Here is a 15,136-nt window from a genome sequence, read left to right as displayed (position 1 = left end):
AGATGGGGAAACAGTGAAAACAGTGTCAGACTTTATTATGGGGGGACTCCAAAATCACTGCACATGGTGATTGCAGCCATGAAATTAGAAGATGCTTACTCCTTGGGAGGAAAATTATGACCAACCTAGATAGCATATTCAAAAGCAGAGACATTCCTTTTCCAACAAATGTCTGTCTAGTCAAGGCTATGGTTTTCCAGTGGTCATGTATGGATGTGTGAGTTGGACTGTGAAGAAAGTTGAGCGCTGCAGCATTGATGCTTTTGAACTGTGGTGTTTGAGAAGACTCTTGAGAGTCCCTTGGACTGCAAGGAGATCCAATCTGTCCACTCTAAAAGAGATCAGTCCTGGTTGTTCATTGGAAGGACTGATGCTAAAGCTAAGCTGAAACTCCAATACTTTGGCCACCTCATGCGAAGAGTTGACTCATTGGAAAAGACTCTGATGCTGGGAGGGATTGGGGGCAGGAGGAGAAGGGGGCGACAGAGGATGAGATGGCTGGATGGCATCACCGACTTGATGGACATGAGTTTGAGTGAACTCCGAGAGTTGGTGATGGACAGGGAGGCCTAGTGTGCTGCAATTCATGGGGTCTCAAAGAGTCAGACATGACTGAGTGACTGAACTGAACTGAACTGAACTGAAAGGTTTAAGCAGTTGCCAGTAGTAACCAAGATTCCTCTTAGTCATGTTCTAATGATAAAAGCCAAGCTGGAATCTCATATTGAGTTTCTACTTTCCTAAGGCCCCTTGAAATATTAGTCAAAACCTGATAGGAAGCAGATATTCTTGGTGTAATTGGAGGAAAGCTTGTGCTATTGGAAAAGATTTAGAAATACCAGGAGGGTTCAGAAATAGCAGGAAGGGATTAGGGTGGTCCTTCAACCTAGCGAGCCTGTCATGGGGTCTGAGTGTGGATGTGGGTTTTCCTGGATGTAGTGGAGGGAGAGCTGAATGGAGAAGACTCCTGGCTCAAGTTGTGTTCTCTAACAGTGAAATGCAGCTCCCATGGTGATACAGAAAGACTCAGGAAACAAAGGACCCTAACTGCTCATATGGATACCAGAAAAGATACATCATTTTGATTACGAATATCATTGAGAGGAGGGTTGAGGTGCAGCCTGGAGGCACCACATTGCATTAGCCCCTGGTCCTGCACGGTTGTCCCCTGCAGTCACTGTCCATGCACTCTAAGAGCTATTTTCCCTTAAATTGTTCCTCTCTAGTTGAATACCACAGGTGGAAGATTGTGCAGGGTCTTCAGAAACCAGTACATTTTTATTGCCTGTGCTCCATTGTTTTCATGGTGAGTCTCTTGTTCAGATGCTACAAAGTTTGTTTTAAATGCCATTTCTCTGTGCATCATGGTTTCACTGAGTGTAAAACAAGGTGTCTTTGCCTTCTGCCTAATGCCTGTGTATGAGGAGGCTGTCCTTGGGCCTGCTTCTGTCATTCTTGCCTCAGTGTTGTTCTCTATATGGTATTCTGGTGCTTGCAGGGGGATGGCAGAAAAGTGAGGAGTGGCTGATGCAGTCCACGTGGGTTATCTGCCCTGGGCGTGGGAGGATAAGGAGTGATGGGGCCTGAGAGAAGTATCCACCCATACTTCCTTAGAAATTTTACATTCCTTATCTGCTTCTCTTTCTTAAATTATATTATAGTGTGTATTCGTTCAGTGTAAACAACCAGTTTTGTTGAGCAGGGTCCTTCCCATTTAAACGTATCTTTGATATCACCTAAGGTAGCATTGGGACCTCTTCATAGAGTTATTTGAGTAGTCCTCAGTAATGGTGTTACCAGATAGGGTTCTTGGTCTCCTTAATTAATAGAAATTGACAAGAGATCACACAAGAAATTCATATACGGCTTTATTAGGGCCCCTGATGCAGCAGGCAGAAAAGAGAACAAGTAACAGTTTCCCTTGTTAGTTTGATCAATGAGGGTGGGACAAGTTTGCTTTTTTTATGGGATGAGGGTAGTGGTAGGTCCAAGGTTCAGGCCAGAGGAGTGGCTTAGGCGATTTGTCTACCCCTTAGGAGGTGTTGAGTTCAGGGGGCATGTGCAGTACCCTGCTTTTATGTCAAATAGCAGTTGGGCTCTTCTGGTGTTTTTGCATCTTGGTGTCCATAATTTGCCCCAACTGCACATGTGCGCAGTTATTTTCAGTCCCTTATAATTTGTATTTTGTTGCTCAAAGAGATATTTGTCCAGGTGCAAGCACTACACCAAAGGATCCCAGGTACCAGCCTCTCTTAATGGAACTAGTCTCAATCTCTATCAAACATCAGGCTAGTAACCATCTTTGACAGAGAGTAGAAGATAATATCTGGAAGGGTCACTGTGTCTACAAACTGTGGGTGCTGCAGTCTCTGTGTAAGTTGCTGTAGCTGACACTAAATATCACAGAGCAATTAGGAAGCTTTATAAACTATTTCAGAAGCACTCTTTTTATAAGTGATTTGACATATGTATTTCCAAATTCCTTCCAGTTTATATAGTTCCACTATAATCCAAATAATTTTACCCTTTGATATGTCACCTTAGGACAGACTTAGAAGCAATCATGATGCTACTTTCTCTCTTCTTTAGCAGCCCATTGTAATATCTCATGTGCCTTCTCAAATTGAGAAATCATTTCTCTACTGGTTCGAATGTGATGTCAACACCATTTATCAGAGTACAGGTGGTGAGTGTCATGACCTGCCATGAAAGATTACATTCCCTTCTGCAATATTAATATAATTAAAATTGAATCTACCTTTTTCTAGGACAACATGCTAGTGGTGTACTGGATCTTTTCCCCAAGTAAATGCAAACTCTCCCAGCTGTCTTTTGTAGCAGAGTTGGAAAAATTAGCAGGAACAAGGTCAGTACCAGCACATCATTCTCTTCCAGCCAACTGAGCTTCCACTGCTCAGAAATTAAAAGTATACAGACTCTAGAGCCAGACATTCAGGATTCTTATTCTAGCCCCCCTTCTTAGGAGGTGTATGACTTTGTCCAAGTTCCTTAAATTCCTTGTACTTCATTTTCCCTAATCACAAAAGTGAGTTTCAACTGTATCTACTTCATAGTGTTGCCATGAACATTAAAACAGTTATAATACTTCAAGCATGTAAAGGAGTGCCTATAAATACCAAGCACTATATCAGTGTTTGTTACTACTCATGTACCTAAATCCTTTGTAAATATCATTTTTCTAAAATAGAAAGTATACTTCCTGAGATCTTCCTGAGAGCCATTACTGTTTCAAATTCCCCACTGGTTTTAGCTTTAGTGAGATCGGAGATTTCTACTAAGCATGTCCTCTTAAACCTAAAAGGAGATCAGGCATTCAGCATGTCAGCCAGGTCTTAGCTTTTGGTTATAGTTCCCACATCCCCACATTGTAATCTCAGCATGTCATAGAACAAAGCTCATGTTAAATATTTTTAGCTTCTTTATCTTTGACTGTTCACCACCACCAGCCCACATCCATTCAGCATTAGAGCAAAGCTCTTGTCTATGTTTTTAACTAATATTAATCCGTAGAAGCCAGAATCCTCTTCCATAGTGTTCTTGCAACTTCTGTTGTCTCAGTCTTCTCCAGAGCAATCACCGGGGAAATACAGTATATGTTTTTTCTTTACAAAGTCTAATATAATCTATTGAGCCAGGACCCCAAGAGGTAAGTTCTTCATACTGTACTGGAAATTCTATTTGTCATTACATAGCTTGATGTCTGAGTCACAGAAGAGGATCAGTTCAACCAAGCATTACAATGTACTCCCACCTCTACTCTCTTTATCACCCTGGTGGTATCTTTCCACCAATATTTGCCCCAAATGGCCTATGATTTCCATAGAAATGTATTTAAACTGCTCATATATAAGTGTGTGCAGTCAGAATATATGACAGAGAGAAGCTGCTTTCTTCCTAAGAGATAGTGGTATAAAGTTCTGGAACTTAAAAATCCTCATGTGCTCCAGGAAATAATAATATGAGAGAGAAGGTCATATCATATCACTAGTATGTTCAAATGAGCCATTGAAACTCATCTTTATATCTAAGGCTAGAGTCATTGTATCAGGTTGGCCAAAGTGTTTGTTCAGGTTTTTCCATAAGATCTTACACAAAACAGGAACAAACTTTTTGCAATAACACCTGGTGAGATCTGAAGTAGGCTGTGCCTCTCTCATTAGTCTCAGCCTCTGGTAGTGCTATATACCAAATGCCAACAGAGTGAGGGAATCCACAGAAAAGAGTCAGGAACACAATTGATCTTCAGGTGTCAGCTGAAGCCTCCCAGACTAATAAACCTGAGCACTATTACTGAGTCCAAGCTTGTACTGCTCGTATGAATACATCAAGAGATTAGTTGTTGGGGCAAGGAATAGTGAGATTATTTGGAAAACCAGCAGGCCAAGAAGATGGTAGACTACTGTTCCAAAGACCCATCTGACCTGAATTATAATTCAAACTTCTATTATACTAAAGGAGGAGAGAGTAAAATCAAACACTTCCTGGTCCCCATCAGCCTCAGGATGGGATGTGTTAATTTTTTCTTCCCTGTAGTCATTCACAGGTGGGCTTAGTCAGGATGTTTCCTGTGAGCTAAACAAAGGTATTTTAGCTTAATCCTCCTCCTTAATCCTACGTGGGAAACAGGGTTCTCAGAGATGGGCCATTATGTCTAAACTAAGCTTATGGGCAAAACCTTTTAATGATTAACTTGCAATAGAATATAAATGTTCTGCCCTATTATGGCACAGTGTGTTCTTGAACTCAGAATTGCAGAGTTACAAGAGTCACATACAAGTTTCTGGGCATCTGGATCTCAGCCCCTTAGGTAATCACATAGCCTATGCTTATTACTCATATTTTTAAAATAAACTTGTTAAACATAAAATTGCCAAACCTATCATATGTGATCAAATTATTCATATTGACTCATTTGTGCTATGATTTGTAAAAATTAAGTATAGAGGGAAAAGTTTTATTATTGTCTGATGATTTTACTAAACTAGGAAATAAAATTTCTTCCTAGAAGATGCTCAGTGACTTTGAGTGTTTTGAGGGCAGCATGCCAAGCTTGATAAAAAAGAACATGGCATTGTTACCAATCAAACTTGGGTCCACTTGCCCACATGCAGTAAAGCCAATCTACTGACACCAGGCTGTGGTAAAGGAATTTCATGGTATTTACTGTGCATTCACAGTAAAGAGAATTGGAACTCATAATCAAAAAGTCCCCAACTTTCCAATGGTTCTAAAAGCATTGTGAGGGAGGGGGCTGCAGAAGGTATGATCATTTCATACACAGTTCTTGGATTGGTTGGCATCAAGGTAAAGTTCCACATAATGTCAGTCTTCTGGTTTCAACTGCTCTCCTGTTTATGTTCTTGTGGTCAGCAGTTTTCACCTGAATGGAGTTTGCTTCTTGTAAAAACCATTTAGGAATGCGTCATGTCTTTATGTATCTTGCAGGGAACTGGGAGTTTGGTGATTCTGCCACGTGGTCAGTTTATTCTACATTGTTACCAGTTCCCCTGCCCAACGGCTATTCTTTTTTTCTATATCTTCACATTCCTAATCTTCAGCTCTAGACGGCATTAAGAGACGCAGGAGAGGTCCTAGAGACTAAAGGCAAATCCTTTCTACTTTTTCTTCAAAGGACAGGGACACATCAGCTTGTACATGGTTTCTATCCCCTCTTTTCTTTGATACTCCTCAAGAACACGTTCAGGATAAGGAAGGAAATAAAGTGTTGGATAGAGAGGTTAATCATAAACTCAGGAGAGGAACTCCTTTGGGGTGATTCAGCTTCATCACTGGCAACTCTCGGTAAAAGTCCCTAGGCTAGCTCTGTGAAACTTTGTGTCTTCTCTCTAACTAGTTTTAACTTAACTCAGTATGTTTGTGTACCTGTGACATTTCTTTTTCCCCAGAAAATCCTGTACACTATGATTGAGAACTGCAGAGATTAAAAGGGAGAGATGATAGAATCACCTGGAGAGGAATAAATAACAAAGCACAGAAAATAGAAATGGGAATTGGTGAAAACACAGCTTTTGAAATCACTAAGAATAACAGTAGACATAAGACCAAGATTTAAAGATTTAGGAGAGAAGAATTTTGTTCTCCTGGCTCCCTGCCTCCTCCTCACTAGAAAGTAAGCTTCCTTTCAAGAAGAGTCTTTGCTTGCTTGCTTCTTATAAAACCAATACCTAGAGCAGAGGCTAGTAATAGCTGGTCCTTAATAAATATTTCATAAATAAATGAATAAAAGAGTAAAAGTAGCACAGAAAAAGTAGAATTTGAAAATTTGAAGATTAGTTTAGCTATGGACACAGAGAATTCTGCTAAAAATGTCAGGTTGCTCACATATGCAATGCCCATTTATTCCTAAAGTAAATATTTACCAATTTGGGAAAAGCTATGTTGCTATCTAATAGTAACCACACTCATATAAAACCTTCTTGACTAGTTCCAAAACTAGCAGTGTGACAAAACACAGATGCAAACAATCAAATTGATAAAAGGCAAGAAGTTGCCAAACGACAACTTCAAAATATTCATTTTATCTGATGGTTTAGTCCTCACTGGATTGGAAACTTCTTACGGACAACAGTAGTATATCATCTGTTTTTGTTTCCTGGTGGGGCACAGTATCTGATTCAGAGAGCGCATGTTTATTAATGTAATTGAACTAAATCCTGAGAAACTTTCTCAGTAAAGCAGATATCATGCCAGATCAAATATGGCTTGCCCTAATCTCTACAAATGAAGGATGCACTGTTGTTACTTCATTAAATCTCCTGAAAACAGGTAACTCTTGGCAATTCCTCCTCTCATTGGAAAGAACCATTGTACTGAAACTGAATTGATTATTTAATGTCCATATACTTTTTTCCACTTTTTTTTAAACTATAGGATAATTGCTTTACAATATTGCATTAGTTTCTGCCATAAACCAACATGAATCAGTCATAGGTCATACCTGTGTGCCTTCCCTCTTGAACCTCTGTGGGAAGAGAGTAAATTAGCCAAGATGGCATATTCAGGGTCTCTTGCCCCATGTTTTGTAAATGATGACTATGGAACAACTGAGATCGTTTGTAGCACTGCACATGTGCATCACGAGGTCCTCACTTGGTCACAGGCTCCTGTGTGAGGCACACCTAGCTCCACCCATAAAGCGGCAGGAATTAATGCTGCGTCATGGCTGTGATTGATACGTCAGACAGGAGAGGAGAGAAAATCCATGTATTAGCATGAAAATTCCTGAAGTAGCATGAATACTACTACAGCTGCTGCGTCAGCCAGGAGAGAAAACTGTTCTGGCTGCTGCGTCAGCCAGGAGAGAGGTTATGTGTGGTTATGTTGTGTTATGTCTTCTGCTACGGCTGCTGTGCCAGCTAGAAGAGAATAAACGTGTCTGCAGCTACTACCGCTCTTCATGTCTTCTTCCAGCCTCTTAGCTCGTGCGAACAGTGCGGACAGCGTGAACAGCAAGAGAACTGACCACACAACAGAATGAAGAGCAATACAACCTCCCTCCCACCTTCCACATCATCCCACCCCTCTGAGTTGTCACAGAGCACTGGGTTTCAGCTCCCTGCATCATATGGCAAATTCCCACTATGTATCTATGTTACATATGGTAATATATGTGTTTCAGTGTTACTCTTTCAATTTGTCACTCATTCTCCTTCCCCCACTGTGTCTACAAGTCTATTTTCTATGTCTACATCTCCAGTGCTGCCCTGTAAATAGATTCTTCCATGCTATCTTTCTAGATTACACATATATGCATTAACATACAATATATATTTCTCTCTTTCTGGCTTACTTCACTCCGTACAGTAGGCTCTAGGTTCATCTACCTCATTAGAACTGACTCAAATGTGTTCCTTTTTATGGCTGAGTAACATTCCATTTAATGTAGGTACCATGATTTATTTATCCATTCATCTGTTGATAGACACTTGGGTTGCTTCCATGTCCTAGATATTGTAAATAGTGCTGCAATAAACATTGAGATATTTGTGTCTTTTTCATTTATGGTTTCCTCAGGGTATATGCCCAGTAGTGGGGTTGCTAGGTCATATGGTGGTTTTATTCCTAGTTTTTTAAGGAATGCACTTCCCTGGTGGCTCAGATGGAAAAGCATCTGCCTGTAATGTGGGAGACCTGGGTTCTATCCCTGGGTCAGGAAGATCCTGTGGAGAAGGAAATGGCAACCTACTCCAGTACTCTTACCTGGGAAATCCCATGGATGGAGGAGCCTGGTAGGCTACAGTCCATAGGATTGCAAAGAGTCAAACACAGCTGAATCTCTAAACTGTCTTCCATAGTGGCTATATCAATTTACATTCCCACCTGCAATGCAAGAGGGTTCCCTTTTCTCCACACCCTCTCCAGCATTTATTGTTTATGGACTTTTTGATGATGGCCATTATGACTAGTGTGAGTTTGTATCTCACTGTAGTTTAGACTTGCATTTCTCTAATAAGGAGCAATGTTGAGCATCTTTTCATTTATTTGTTGGCTTTCTGTATGCCTTATTTGGAGAAGTGTCTGTTTAGGTCTTCTGCCCACTTTCTGATTGGTTGTTTGTTTTTTGGTATTGAGCTATATAAGCTGCTTGTATATTTTGGAAGTTAATCTTAGTTGATTAATTTGCTATTATTTTTTCTCATTCTGAGAGCTGTCTTTTCACCTTATTATTTTCTTTGCAGTGCAAAAGCTTTTAAATTTATGTCCCACTTGTTTATTTTTGTTTTTATTTTCATTATTCTAGGAGGTGTGTCACAGAGGATTATGCTGAGATTTATTCTTATGTTATCGTCTAGGAGCTTTATAGTTTCTGGCCTTACATTTGGGCTCTTCTGATAGCTTGGTTGGTAAAGAATCTGCCTACTATGGCAGGAAACCATGGTTCAATTCCTGGGTCGGGAAGATCCACTGGAGAAGGAATAGACTACCCACTCCAGTATTTTCAGGCTTCCCTTGTGGCTCAGCTGGTAAAGATTCTGCCTGAAATGTGGGAGACCTGGGTTTGATCCCTGTGTTGGGAAGATTTAGTGTCCAAATACTTAAAAAAAATAAGACGTAATAGTCTTCTGAATATGTATCAAATGTAAATACATCCTTTAATTATTACAGATGATAAATTATCCAACCCTCAATATCTGTAAATTTGTAAAGTGTGCTTTGATATTCATATCCTGTATTTCTCATGATAAATTCTTCATTTGCACACTTTTTTTTCCCTTCAGATCTTGGGCTAAAGGAACTTCAAAACTTAGAATTTAAAAAGTATTAAAAATTATTTGGCCCAGTCCTTTCATTTTACAGATGTGAAGACAGAAATTCAGAGGAACTAATTCCTACAACTAAATGCAATGATTTTCCAAGGCCAGGTAGCTCACTATAATATGGCTTAGACTAGAATTCCAATCTTCTGATTTCCTAGTCCTGAGCTCTAACTGACTCTAGGACTGAGTCAGCTCAGAGTCCTGAGCTCTCTTACTAAACTCCTTCAAAATAATATCATATAATTTATTTGATTTTTTTTATGTTTACCATTCTATAATCCCATCATTTAAGGAATGCACTGCAAACCCATGTTGTATGACAGCTTTCTGCCACCCACTGCCTGTCAGTCTCTCTCAGAGGATGAGAGTTCCTAGAAAGTGCATTCACATCTCTGTGATTCCATGAATTGGTTTAGAAAAGTGCCACTTCTAACACAGCACAGCTTCTGAACCACGGGGAAACTTCATTCTCTAGTCCCTTGGGCTTCAATCTGATTTGTGTTGAATAGTATTATCTGTATGAACCAACTGAGACGGGAAAAATGGTACACCAGGAGGTACAGGCAGACATAAATATTTTAAGTAAAACAGTAACAGTGGGAACTGAGATAATATATAGAAACACAGGACCTTAAAGTATTCTAATTCTTTCCTTTTAAAGATAAGTAAACCTTTCTAAAAAGATTATGGGCTAATAAGGATCTCATAGATAAAAAGTGTTAAGAGTAAAATTGCAAATGAGAAACCATACATCCCACGAATTGCATCAAAAGCATTGTTTCCAATACATTTGTTAATGGTTTTCAAACTAGAACTTTGAAGGACTATTTCTGTCAAATGTGTAGACACTAGACACATATAGTTGACACTGGGATTTAAATTAACTAAATTAAATTATCAGTTCTGGTCCTCAGTCGTAGTAGCCACATTTCAGGTATCCACTAACCACAGGTGGCTCATGGTTCTTTATTGGGCAATGAAGATGTAGAGCTTTCCATCAATGCAGAATGTTCTTTAGGATATTACAGGACTGAAGATCCTCTTTGCTGATGGTCGTGTTTTCACATTAAATTAAGTATTTCTGAAAGTTCTTCAACTTAATGTATTTGACCTTGGTATTTTAAAATATGTTTTAAATCATAATGTAAATACCACACAACTCCTTGCCTTTGTTTCTGCTTCTCTAGCAACATAGTGACTCACCAAGGTGATAAAACATGAATCCCTGGAGCTGGATGAATTATTAACTATTTTTTTCATAACTGACAAATATATAGTTCTTATTTACCACATCCATAAAAATGGGCATTAGTAGTACTTTAGAACCTGCCTGCCAATGCAAGAGACATACGAGATATGGGTTCAATCCCTGGGAAGATCTCCTGGAGGAGGATATGGCATCCCACTCCAATATTCCTGCCTGGACATGGACACAGAAGCCAGGTGGGCTACTGTCCGTAAGATCACGAAGAGATGTGACTTAGCATGCACACATGCAGTACTCAATTTCAATAAAAATTTCAAAATATCCATTTTGAAATAATTATAGGTTCACAAGAAGTCACAAATATATATTCAAGAAGACCCTTCATACGCTTTAGAGAAGGCATACTCTTCATCTAGACTTCACAAGATTTAACATCTACAATGCTACAGTACAATATTGAAACCAGGAAATTACCATAATTCAAAATGTAGAATTTCTTCAGAATTTAGCAGTTAGACATGGATGTGACAGTGTGTGTGTGTGTGTGTGTGTGTGGTTCTATATGATTTTATATATGTGTAGCTTAGTATAGCCACCATCACAAGGATATTTAACTGTACCATAACAAGCCTCCCTTGTGTTATAGCCACATCTATTTCACCCTACCCTCTACCATTATTACCAAGTCCATGTTCATATTGCTTGTTGCAAGATAAACCCATAAATCAAGAGACAAGTTGTTAGGGCAAGGAACAGGGGCTTTATTTAAAAAGCCTTCATACTGAGTAGATGGTAGACCTGTGTCTCAACAAACCATCTTACCTGGGTTAGAATTAAGTCTCCTTTTATCCTAAAAGGAGAGGGGGTGTGGTTGGTTATTGCAAGCTTCCTGGTGTTGGAATCCTTTGTTCTTAAAGCTGTCCACATAGGTGAGGTCACAATGTTCCTGTAAACCTCAAACAAGAAAAATTTTACTTTTTATTTTGCACTTTTTATCTCTATATGAATGGAAATGTGTTACACTTTTAAAGGTCAGAGCCTTGAAAATGGGCTATCAAGTATATTTCAGGTTAAAGCCAACATTCTTGTAGCAAAAGCAAAGGAATACAAATGCTAAAGTAAAATAAATGGATCCGGTATTGAGTGAAATTTGCTCTTCCCTATTATACCGTGGCCATCAAGATCCATCATCATCTATGCAATCAGGTTATTTAACAAATGTTATAATGAAATATAATGTTATATAAATGTTGTATAAATGAATGTTATATAAATGAAATGATGCAACTTTTGTTCATCATAGGCTTTTTACACTGAGCTTAATTTTCTTGAAGCTCATCTAAGTTGTGTGTATCAGTAGTTAAATTCTTATTATTATTGAGAAATATTCCAAGATATGAAGGTTCTACAGTTCACTGAATCATTCATTCACTGGAGAATATTAAAGAAGTTTTCTGTTTTTGCCAATTAAAAATAAAACGTATGAAATTTCACGTACAGGTTTCTACATGTTGAAAGCTTTCTGTTCTTTGGAAGAAAAGGCCAAGAGTACAAATCCTGGGTAATTGGGATCATTTTTAGTTTTATTACTGTTAAATAATTTTCTTAACTTAATGTATAACTTCACATTCAAATAAGCAATGTATGAATCATTCAATTTTGATAAATCTTTACCAGCTTTTGGCTTTATCACTATTTTTAGCTATTCTGATGTTTGTATAATAATAACATATTATCCTTTTAATTTCTATTATTCTAAAGGCTAATAATAGTGAAGTTTTTTCCATATGTTTATTTGTCATGCACATATTTTCTTCAGTGAAATATCTTTTCATATCTTTTGCTTGCTTTCTAACTGCATTGTTTTATTAATACTGAAATTATACATTCTTTACACATTATACATATGAATCCTGTGTTAAATGTGGGATTTGTGTTTTCTCCTAATCTATAACTTTTTTTTTCTTTTAATCTTAGGGTTTATTGCAAAGGAAACCTTTAATTTTGATGCTTTCAATTTATCTATTTTTCCTTTTATGGATCATGCTTTTGATGTCAAGTGTAAGACATTTTGCCACACATGTTTTCTCTTACACTTTTTCTAAATGCCTTATATTTTTAGTATTATGTTTTATATTTAATCCATTATCCATTATGTATTTTCGTATAAAGTGTCAGATCAATGTGTAGGTTAATTTTTGCCTTGAGTTGTCCAATTGCACCAGAACCATTCCTTGAAATAATTTTAGTTTATCTATTCTGTTATACTGATCTAAATCTTTCTCTTCAGCAGAACCACACTGTCTTGATTCCTCTAGACATAGAATAGGACTTCATGTTTAGAAGAATGTTTCTTCTCACTTTATTTTCTTTTACTGTCTTCTTTAAAAAAAATCTGTCTTAAGGAATTTCCACAAAAATTAAAAAATAAATTTGTCTACATTTCAATAAAAGCTTGTTGATTTTCTGATTGAAATTTTTGGTGGTGAGCACGCTATAGTGCAGGAGAATAGTAAAGCAAAGAGAGATAAGAAAGCCTTCTTAAGTGAACAATGCAAAGAAATAGAGAAAAACAATAGAATGGGAAAGACTAAAAGTCTCTTCAAAAAAATTAAAGAGAAATACCAATGGAATATTTCATGCAAAAATGGTCATAATAAAGGGCAGAAATGATATGGATCTAACAGAACCATAAGACATTGAGAAGAGGTGGCAAAATACAGAGAAGAACTGTACAAAAAAAGTCTTAATGACATGTATAGCCACGATGGTGTAATTATTTATCTAGAGCCAGACATTCTGGAGTGTGAAGTCAAGTGGGCTTTAGGAAGAATTACTAGGAACAAAGCTAGTGGAAGTGATGGAATTCCAACTGAGCTATTTCAAATCTTAAAAGGTGATGCTGTTAAAGTGCTGCTGTCAATATGCCAGCAAATTTGGAAAACTCAGCAGTGGCCACAGGACTGGAAAGGGTCAGTTTTTGTTCCAGTCCAAAGTAGGGCAATACCAAAGAATGTAAAAACTATTGCACAGTTGCTCTTATTTTGTATGCTAGCAAAGTAATGCTTAAAATCCTCCGAACTAGGCTTCAACAGTATGTGTAATGAGAACTTCCAGATGTACAAATTGGATCTAGAAAAGGAAGAGGAACCAGAGATGAAATTGCGAAAATTTGTTGATCATAGAAAAAGTGAAAGAATTCCAAAAAAACATCTACTTCTGCTTCATTGACTATGCTAAATCATTTGACTTATACATTACAACGAACTATGAAAAATTTTTGAAGATATGGAAATACCAGACCATCTTACCTGCCTTCTGAGAAACCTGCATGCAGATAAAGGAGCAAAAGTTAGAACCGGTCATGAAACAACTGACACAAATTGGGAAAGGAATACGTCAAGGCTGAATACTGTCACCCTGCGTATTTAACTTATATGAAGAGTGCATCATGCAAAATGCCAAGCTGAATGAAGCTCAAGTTGGAGTCAAGATGCCAGGAGAAATATGAATAACCTCAGATATGTAGATGACACCACTCTAAGGGCAGAAAGGGAAGAGGAACTAAAGAGCCTCTAGATGAAGGTGGAAGAAGAGACTGAAAAATCTGGCTTAAAACTCAGTATTCAAAAAATGAAGATCATGGCATCTGGTCCTATTAAGTCATGGCAAATAGATGGAGAAAAAATGGAAACAGTGATAGATTTTATTTACTTGGGCTCTAAAATCACAGTGGATAGTGACTGCGGCCATGAAATCAAAAGACGCTTGCTTTTTGGAAGAAAAGCTATGACAAACACAGACAGCATATTAAAAAGCAGAAACACCACTCTGCCGACAAAGATATGTATAGTCAAAGCTATAGTTTTGCCAGTATTCATGTATAGATGTGAGAGCTTGACAATAAAAGAGGCTTAGCGCCCAAGAATATACGCTTTCAAACTGTGGTGCAAATAGTTGAGCAACTGAACAACATCAACACACTATAACATAGAAAGTCAAAATATAGTGCTGTACAAATGAAACATACAAAGTTATAAATGAAGATTGCTGTTTGTCAGTCACTAAGTCCTGTTTCACTCTTTGTGACCCCGTAGATTGCAGTTTGCCAGCCTTCTCTGTCCATCACTATCTACTTGAATTTTCTCAAATTCGTGTCAATTGAGTCATGATGCTATCTAACCACCTCATCCTCTGCTGCCCCCTGTTCCTTTAATCTTTCCCAGCATCAAGATCATTTCCAATGAGTTGTCTTTTCCCATAGATGGCAAAAGTATTAGAGCTTTGGCATCAGCATCAGTCCTTTCAATAAATATTCAAGGTTGATTTCCTTTAAGATTGATTGGTTTGATCTGCTTGCTGTCCAAGGGACTCTCAAGAGTTTTCTCCAGCACCACAGTTTGAAAACATCAGTTCTTTGGTGCTCAGCCTTCTTTATGTTCCAACTCTCACACCCATACATGAATACTGGAAAAGCTATTGCTTTGACTAAACAGAACTTTGTTGGCAAAAGTGATGTCTCTGCTTTTTAATTTGCTGTCTTGGTTTATTATAGTTTTCCTTCCAAGGAGGAAGGAAAATCTTTTAATTTCATAGCTGCTGTCTCCTTCCTCAGAGATTTTGGAGCCCA

Source organism: Ovis aries, chromosome 17, assembly GCF_016772045.2.
Source record: "Ovis aries strain OAR_USU_Benz2616 breed Rambouillet chromosome 17, ARS-UI_Ramb_v3.0, whole genome shotgun sequence".
In the NCBI taxonomy this organism is placed as follows: Eukaryota; Metazoa; Chordata; class Mammalia; order Artiodactyla; family Bovidae; genus Ovis; species Ovis aries.
Note: the sequence above shows the minus strand (reverse complement) of the source record.